This window comes from Lathyrus oleraceus, chromosome 1 (assembly GCF_024323335.1).
Source record: "Lathyrus oleraceus cultivar Zhongwan6 chromosome 1, CAAS_Psat_ZW6_1.0, whole genome shotgun sequence".
Classification (NCBI taxonomy): domain Eukaryota; kingdom Viridiplantae; phylum Streptophyta; class Magnoliopsida; order Fabales; family Fabaceae; genus Lathyrus; species Lathyrus oleraceus.
The window spans coordinates 280,917,949-280,927,542 of record NC_066579.1 but is presented as its reverse complement, the minus strand read 5'-3'; the positions used below and the strand labels follow the sequence as shown (position 1 = coordinate 280,927,542).

Genomic DNA, 9,594 nt, shown 5'->3' with positions numbered 1-9,594 from the left:
TATCTCAAAATTTAAACTTGGGATCTCAAAATGACCAAAGTGTGCCAAGAATGCATGTCATGACCTCAACTTTCAACACTTTCCGTTTTCACATCAAGCCTCCTTTTGAGTTGGTTCTTTTTGCATTTGATTCATTACCATGAAATGAACATTTTGCACAAAGAAAATTAGGAAATTCCCGATTGGATTTCATTTGGAATAACTTTGAACTCTATTTTGCCAGATGCCCATAAGTTGCAATTACAAGTCATTCTTCAATCTGGTACCACCACACAAATGCAAACTTGTTTATCTTGACAAAAGCATAGAATATAGTGTAAAATGACCAGGTTTCATGCCTAAGTCATACTTTTCACCCTTGTTCTCACACGGTTTGCAAATCATGATTTTTCCATCTCATTCACACGAATTTAGATCTATTTCACATGTGTGAGCTCACCAATACTTTCCCTATAAATAGAGGAAGTTTTTTGCTTCGTTGGCAAGCTTTGAAAGCCAAAGAAACTACGTAACCATTTGAGCCTGATACCTCAAAAAACCAGTTAATCATTTCTCCGATTCAAGCTCTTTTCACTTTAAATCTTCACCCAGAATCCTTCATCGACACCCTCTGAAGCTACTTGAAGCATTACTTTGGCTTAAAGATCCTTAGAATCAGATCTCTAGATCCACCAGTGTTGACATTCGAAGCTCCAATTGAGAAGGTAGTTACGAGTAAACTTCTTGAGAAAAAAAAGTTACGACACTCTTCACCTCACTCCACTGATCAAAAGCCCTCACTTACCTAGAACTTATCTTCAGTATGCATCATTTAATTTTACTTTGAAGAACTAGGGTTCTTCGAGTTCTTGAGCAAATTCTTTCTGCATATAGCAAATCAATGGCTCTGATGCAGGGAGACATGAATGATAAAGTGTTAGGAAGTTAATGTCGTGCTTGGGTGTTGCTAAAAACACGAGTTCTTGTGATCTGCAAAATCAACTCAAGGTTGAAGATGAAGCTGCTTTGCGCGTGATTCAAATCTCCCACCCAATGGAATAACACCAACGCGTTTTTTTCAAATCATATAGCCATTGGCGCCTTTTTCTTTTATTTTAATTTCTTTTATTTTCTTATATTCCTTTTCTTTTCAATTTAACTTCTCACTCATTTTAATTCATTTTGATCCAAAATTTTTACACAAAGTCTTTAAAAATATTTTGCATCACATACTTTTTTCTCCAAAAACTTCAAAACCATTTTTGCATTTATTGTTATTTTTAATTCATATTCTTTTTAATTACCTTTTCGAATTTATTTTTAAACCATTTTCATACATTTTTGCGTCCAACTTTTGAGATCTATTCATGCAAAATATTTGGGACTTTGTGAAACTTTTGCAACCATTTTTGAATCATTTTTATCATAGTTTGGGATTTTCTCTTTAATTTCCCTTTTAAATCATTTTTATTCATAACTTTTATTTGACTTTTGATACACTTGATGCTTTTGTCTTGAATTTTTGACTTTGTTGACAAATTATTCTTCATTTCAAGTCATCCATAGATGGAATTAAGGTTAATTCAAACTTATTTGTTTCAAACATGTTGATAAATGATCATTGGATCATTTTTGACACTTTGAATCAATGATAGGTTATCCCTTATTGAGCCATATGTTTGGGTCCCTTGACTTGCTTGATAGTAGATCCAAGGTTAAACATTTGAGTTGCTTCTCTCTTTGACATTATTCATCTACCTTCTTCTTTCACTTTGATCCATTGTGTCACATTGTTTTAGGAGATTAAGTTGTGTTAACTCTCTAACATGTCTGACACATAAGTTGTTTTTGATCCATCTCAGATAGGTATGGCTTCTACATAAGCCTACTTATGATTTCTTAACATAACGCTAAATTGTCCCGACACACACAATTAACTACTAACCCTCGCCATTAATCATTGAATTTACTTTATTGACATTTAATTTTAGTCATTTACTTCTTGTCATTTAATTCAAGTCATTTACTTTTACGACTTTACTTTTATATTTCATTCATCATCTTACTTCATACATTATTCATTTTGTATTGATTATCTTGTCTTATTTATCTTATGTTTCTCATATTGTGTTTGATTTTCTTGACAACATCTCAATGAATCAAAATATGATAAAATGAGCTGATTTAATCCTTAAGGGCTTATGATTGATCTGGAGTAATGGTACCTTCATCTATGGACTTTAGACTTTAGACTTAGGCCTTAGACCCTTTGCCTGACTTGGAGTGACCTTGGACCCATGAACCTTATGGACCCTTTGACTTTTCACTTTGTTCACTTGTTAAGCTTTTGAACTCGTGATCTTGTTTTGGTCAGGTTGCTTTATGCCTCTGCCTATCATATTCAGTTGTTTAGGTTAGCACACATTAGCACACACATGGCTTTCTCTTGGGCTACCTAATAATGAGACGTAGGCTCGTTAAATTTTGTACCCACAAGGATTTCTCTTAGGCTACCTAACATTGAGGCCCTAAGTTAGTCTGTATCAGGATCATGCATTGTGTGTTTTAATTCACCTTATTCCCCCTGATTTAGCTTGATAAAACCCCATTTGATTAACTATGTCCTTTGACTTTACACATTTTCCCTTTGTCAGTCCCTGCCCACTAGCTTGATCAAACCTCATTCCCTATTGGTTTTGACACCATAATTCAGGTTGACACCTTTATTGGTTACATGCCTTTTGTTTCCTTTTGGGACACACCTTTATGGTTAACCCTCTTTTATTGGTTTTGACACCACAATTCAGGTTGACGCCTTCTTGGGTTATATACCTTTATATTTTTGCTTTTGGTTGACACATTTATGGTTATATATCTCCCCTCTTGGTTTTGACACCACTTCCTTACCATATCAGTCCTTGTGTTTTGGTAAGTCATCCTTCTAGTTTAAACACCACCCCTCAATCATATCTCTTTCTCAGTCTTTGTTCTCTGAACTATGGAGCTTTGACTTCCTTATCGAACTATAAGGATACGTAGGCACGAGGATGCGAATCCTTGGTGAGCACTCTTCTTCCCCCCCCCCCCCTTTCTCTCTCTGGTTCCACGAACTATGAGGCTCTGACTTTCTCATTGCACTATGAGAATACGTAGGCATGAGGGCCCCAATCCTCCTCGAGCACTCTCTTTCTAACCCCATTTTTTGTTGTACAGGTACATGAAGATAGAAAAACCCATTCAAGTAAGAGCGTTCAAAATGGTTCCCATGGATTACCATGGATGTAAGGGGTTTTAATTCCTTCCCCTTGCATAACCGACTTCCTTACCCGTTTCTCTATTCCTCTTGAGTTTTATCGATATTTTCCCTTCCCTCTTTTGGGATAAATAAATTTCGGTGGTGACTATGTTGTATGTTCGATCGTGCGATGTGTTTGGGTACATTTTCGTCCAATTTCAACTACCAGACGGGAACTGAGTTTAGAAAAAGATAAGTCAAACAAGGATTGACTACCAGACAAGAATTTTGTTTAGAAAAAGATAATTCAAAGGAGGATTGTCTACCAGACAAGAAATGGGTTTAGAAAAGATAATTCAAACAAGGATTGACTACCAGACGAGAATTGGGTTTAGAAAAGATAAGTCAAACGAGGACAGACTACCAGACAGGAACTAGGTTTAGAAAAGATAAGTCAAACGAGGATTGACTACCAGACGGGAACTGGGTTTAGAAAAGATAAGTGAAACGAGGATTGACTACCAGACGAGGATTTGATTTTGGGAAGATGAGCCAAATGAGAATTGACTACCATACAAGGATCGGGTTTAGAAAAGATAAGTCAAACAAGGATTGACTATCCGACACGAATTGGGTTTTAAAAGAGATACCAGATGGGAACTGGGTACTAGGGTAGAATTGGGTTTTGGATAGGAGATCAGGCAAGACCTGGGTACCAGACGGTGAATCTAGCAAAAAAATATACCCGAACGCATCGCACATTTAAACATACAACAGATTCGCCATCAAGCTTTATTTATTCCCGAAGGAAAGGGAAAATATCGATAAAACCTAGGGGAAAGAGAAAATGGGTAAGGAAGTCGGTTATGCAAGGGGAAGGTATTAGCACCCCTAAAATCTGTTGTACTAAACGAGTACCGTTTTGATTGTTCTACTTGAATGAGTGTTATATCTAAAGGTTACTCGCAAAAGAATAAGGGGAAAATAAAGAGAACAAATAGAATGCTCATAGGAGATTAGGGCCCTCATGCCTACGTATCCTTATAGTGCAATAAGGAATTCAGAGCTTCGTAGTTCATAGAAGGATAGGTATGGAACCCAAATAAGAATGATGATTGATACAAGGACAGTATATCACTGTAAGAAGAACAAACAATTTCATTTATCTTACTCTAAGTTATTTATTGCCCTAAAATAGAATTGAGTACCTATTGGATGTAGGCGCCCTCTAGCATGGGGAATCGCTAGTAATCACGACACCTCCCATGAAAATAGTATATATTGACAAAACGTAACATATGGGAAAGTCCTTGTTGTCCTTTCTCGACGATAGTTCACCAAGGTAGATCGAAAACCAAAGAATGGTATATTTATTCCATGAAGTAAGCAAACTCTAAACTAAAGAGTAAAAGAGGTAAAACTAAGATGTGGGGGCCATATGCATCATACCATTGTATTGTCATAACCAAAAAATAAAGGAATTAGGTGTTTGGCATCAAGGAAAAAATATCTTGGTTCACAAGGTGGAAGTTGTCCAAAAAGATATGCATGAAATCCAAAGGGATAAAGTATTTGGTTTCAAAAGGATGGTAGTGATTGATGAAGAATAATAAATAGGGTAGCTCGCGGAGAATCTGAATCCTCGTGCCTACGTATTCTCACTGTGCAATGAAAAACTCAGAGCTCTGTAGTTTGACTCACTACGACCGGAACAAAGACAACAAGAGACCGAGGCAAGATAAATGATATATGATAATGAAAGATGAAGAAGACTTGGCATTCATTGTATATGAACCACACTAAAGTCTATGGGTAAAGGTGAATACGATGAACAACTGGGTCATTGGTCCCGTACCCAAAGATATTCAGAATAAGTTAATGGAATTCTCCACTCTCATTCATTCTTTACTGCTTAAGGCTCGTGGCACGTGATTCTCATCATAACTTTCAAGTTGTTGAGGAAGAATGCTTGTTGCTCCTTGTGATAATGAAGACTTTGTCAATCATTCATCTCGTACCTTGAGCAACTAAGTCATTTGTCTCGTACCTTGAATTGTTCAAATTGCACTAAAGTATATGAACAAAGGCGAATACCTTGAGAAACTAGGTCATTTGTCTAGTACCCTAGGATACCCTAGACAAGGATATGAATGTTCCACTCTCATCATTCTTTGTTACTTAAGGCTCATGGCATACAACTTGAATTATGATTGATAAGTTGCTGATGGAGACTTATGATTATTGCATTGTTGCTTTGTGAAGTGAGACTTGACAATCATGTGATTTGAATTATGCTAAAGTCTATGAGTAGAGTTGAATACAATGAGCAACTGGGTCATTCGTCCCGTACCCAAAGATATTCAGAATGAGTTAATGGAATTTTCCACTCTCATTCATTCTCTATTTCTTAAGGCTCATGTCACATAATTTAAATCTTGATTGACAAGCTTTTGAAGAAACACCTTTGATGATTTGTATAGTCCATAACTTGATTTGATTGTGATGCCTTGCATGAAAGTATGAACTTAAGGCCTTGAGATCCACATCATTACAGAAATTACTCCTATCAAGTGATCAATCGACTTTTAATCACTTGAATAGACTGTGAGATTATACATAAATCAAAGGATTTAGTTAATCAAAATTTATTTTGATCAACTTAGGTCAAAGGGATTAGATTAATGGTTAATTATATACAACCTAATCTACAGGTTAATCAAATGATATGTACAAATGCTAAACTAAGGGATCATGCAATATTAGGATCAAATTAAACCATATATCAAATATCAGATGAAAAACAATTCAAAATGATCAATTTACATGAAACTCAAAATCTAAGATGAAACCTAGGGGTAAAAAGATCTAAGATTAATTTACATGGTTGTTGACTAAAAAGTCCTAATCTAAGGGAGCATGAAATTCAAGATCTAAGATGAAACCTAGGGGTAAAAAGATCAATTTACATGACTATTGATTAATTTCTAAATCAAAGTTCAATTAAGAACTAACTAAATCCTAATTAAAATCTAACCACAATCTCAAATAAGCCTAATTAATTCTAATTAAAACCTAATTAATTCTAATTAAAACCTAATTAGTCAATTAAATCCATACATACATTTTATTACATAAAATTATCTCTAGACACCAAAAAAATACATATAAAAAAACTAATAAAAGAAAAGAAATTAAGAAACATGAAAATAGGGCCTGGGGTTCAACTAGCAGCCAGGGGTGCCAAGAGTCGCTGAGGCGTAGGCCCAAACGGGGGTACAGTAACCAGAAAGAAGATTCAATCTGATGGGCCTAGCGTTGTTGGCCCAATGGTCAGGACTGTGGTGAGTTGGGGGTGCATTGTAAGAATCAGGGTGTAACACGAAAAAGGCCATGGTCTACGAACGGAAAAGCCCAACTCCAGGGTAAAATAAGTGACTTCAAATGTAAAACAATCACGTGCCCAACTTCAACATATTTCCATGTTTTCCATGTGTCTTGTACAAGTCAGAAGTTCAACATAATTTAAAACTCCCTCCTACCGGACCTTCTCCTTCGCCGTGTCGGAGGTTGCCTCTGGCGGCGGCGAAGCCCTAACCTCTAAACCAAGCACAAAAACTCCTTCACCTTATTCTCCCGATCCCAAATATCATGTCCATTCTTCCTGATTCCTCACACACAAACCTAATCAAAACCAATGGTGGAAGAACCTTAACAACCTAAACTACAATTAAATCATAACCAATTGGAATCAAAGCCCGATAGGTTGGGGCTTTGATTCCCCAATCTTCCCTCTACATCACTGTAACCAACATGAAGTGAATCATAGAAGAAAAAGGAAAGCACTCACCAGAGCCGAGGTCAGAAATCAGGTACGATCTGAATCTTCTTTCTCTTCGTCTGGTTTTCTTCTTCCTTCTCCTTCTTTCTATGTGATTGTGTGTGAATCTGAGAGAGCTTGAGACTGAGTTGAGTCTAGTGAGGTTTTGTTGAAGTCTAGCTTGAGCACGTTGAAGCTTCAATATGAAGCTTCAATGGCTGCTGAAGATGAGCTCTGAGTGAGGGGTAATGGAGAGAAGTTACAGAGAGATCCTGAGAGACTCTTGAGATTAATGATTGGTGTGTGTGGTAGCTCGAATGAGGGTGAAGAGTTCAATATATAGGGTGTAGGCTCGAATAGAACGGAGGAAAGGAGTGAGGTTAAGAGTTGGTTAGATTGGACTCACTGAGTTAACTGCAAACTCAGTTAGTTATGGACTTGAACTCGGTGAGAAGTTAGTTAGTAAATCAATTAGTTGGAAAATGTTAGTTGTCCAATGATGAAATCCGATGGTTGTGATGTGTATGTTAGGTTCAATTATTTTTGGGTTAGTGTTAAAACCGAGTTAGTTTTATTTCGTGTTATTGAAAATGAGCTGCTAAGTGTGATGTTAATTTTTGTTTTATGGAAAAATTGTGATTAAATGAGGTTAGTCAACTAAATGAAATTGTAGTTCAATGGTAGTGTTGGATGGAAAGGTTAAAGTTTAAGTAGTGATGTCAATTGGTTTGCTTGATTGATGCAGGATATGTTTGATGCATGTCTAGGATGTTGGATTGTTTCACTTGCTGCAGATGGTTGACTAAAGTATCATGGCTTGTTATGATTATTATTGCATGACATGGTGCTTGATGGTGGCGTATTACCTTGGCTCTATGAATATGTGGTATGATAGTTGTTTGGCTTGAACAAGATGATAACCATGATGAATGTACCTGCTGCTACTACATTGTGAATGATAATGAACTAAACACATGTCAACCATTTCCCTGCTACTGATTATTGTTGTTTTGTAGGTCTGCTACAGAATTTTGGACTTAATGTAGGCATATGGTGTTGTATCATGATGGTCTGATGTAGCAGAGTCATAGCATGTTGCAGGGCCAATTGCTGCAGGAATTACTCTTGCTATGGTGAGTTTCAAGTGGCTAGATGTATTGCTTTGTAAAGTATGTTAGGCAATGTTTGCGGAATGTAATGTATGGTTGGTTTGTATGTTTGGATTGATGGCTGCAGTATTTTGGTGAAAGGCCTGGTTTGTGTGATTGGACATGGTTGCAAGGCAAATTCCAAGTGTATTCAAGGCATGACCAAGTTCAAGGTATGGCAAACTTGGTGCAAAATGGCTTTCTTGTCCATGAGGCAATATGATGATAAAATCTCATGAAATAATGCAAGAGTGAAGATGTAATACACATTAGGGTTTAGGTCATGGAAAAAGAGGTTGGTTGACTTTGGTCAACTGGTTGACCAAAAAGTCAATAGTTGACCAAAAGTCAACCCTTTGTAAAAAAGTCATTTTTGTATTTCCTTTTGTAATGGACAATGTAAATGCTATTTTAATGATTGATTGAACATATGTCTGAATGAAATGATCCATGATTGAATGTTAAACAATTTGATTTCAAAAATGAATTTTACTTAAAAACCAAATTTGATCCATGACTTAAAAGCAAATGAATCAATCACCTTTAAACATTTGAATTATGAATGTATTATAACATATGAATTAGACCGACTAAAATAATTGGATGAATCAAGGATTAAGGCACTATAATTCCCTTATGAATCACAATTGATTAATGAAAAATAATGGACCAAAAGATAATTGTACTAATCCAATTATGAATCATGAATCAATGGCCCAAGACCTATGAATTTGAAAGAACCAATATACCTAAGTCAATCGCCTAGAAATGGTCAAGTAGAATGCACATGTAGATGCTTGAATCAAGCCTTGAACCAGGTGAAATCCAAGCATATAGACATGTAGGTCAAATGAATGATTCTCATGCACAAAGCAAGTTTAATGATTGATGATGCATGATAAAATGGTTAAAAACTTCCTCCCTGTGAATTAGGGTTTCAGTCTATCCTAAGGTGAAAATTCAAGCCCATAAGGCATACTAGAACAAAGGCTCCCTGATTAGGGTTTCATGGTGCACGCCATCTAACCAAGGTCTTTAAACCAAGCATGAGGCTTTACAGACAAGTTCCCAACACATGGGCCCCATGATAAGGGTTTAGATGGTCCAACCAATGCTCAGGAGCCAACCCCAAGATCTCATGGTTGCATAGCTAAAAATTAGGGTTTGATGCCCCGAGGAGTGCCATGATGAGGTCTCCTTCAATCCATATCTCAAAGATTAATCAATTAGGGTTTCATTCCCATGATGAGCCTATGAAGAGCCATGTCATACTTCTAGAGTTTGATACACAAGCAAACCCTAGCTCTGCAAGCCACAAGCTTTGAATCTATGATGATCAATTAGCAAATGTCAACATGAATGATGCACATGAATGAAACATGAGTGTGTGTAGATGATTCTCAAGTCAAGGGTTG

The 9,594-nt window shown here is 36.5% G+C and overlaps 2 long non-coding RNA genes across 3 annotated transcripts; one reads left to right on the top strand and one right to left on the bottom strand.

Moving 5' to 3' along the window:
• Positions 1–6,290: 6,290 nt before the first annotated feature.
• LOC127130496 (uncharacterized) lies at positions 6,291–7,760 on the bottom strand. Its single transcript, XR_007806478.1, has 2 exons — positions 7,062–7,760; positions 6,291–6,895 (listed from the first exon to the last, which is right to left on the bottom strand). It is a non-coding gene; the product is annotated as an uncharacterized LOC127130496 (long non-coding RNA).
• Positions 6,855–8,662, top strand: LOC127130489 (uncharacterized). 2 transcript variants are annotated; one of them, XR_007806477.1, is made up of 4 exons: positions 6,855–7,083; positions 7,777–7,917; positions 8,048–8,164; positions 8,268–8,662. It is a non-coding gene; the product is annotated as an uncharacterized LOC127130489 (long non-coding RNA). The 2 variants fall into 2 exon arrangements; XR_007806476.1 differs by having other exon boundaries at positions 7,777–8,164.
• Positions 8,663–9,594: the final 932 nt, after the last annotated feature.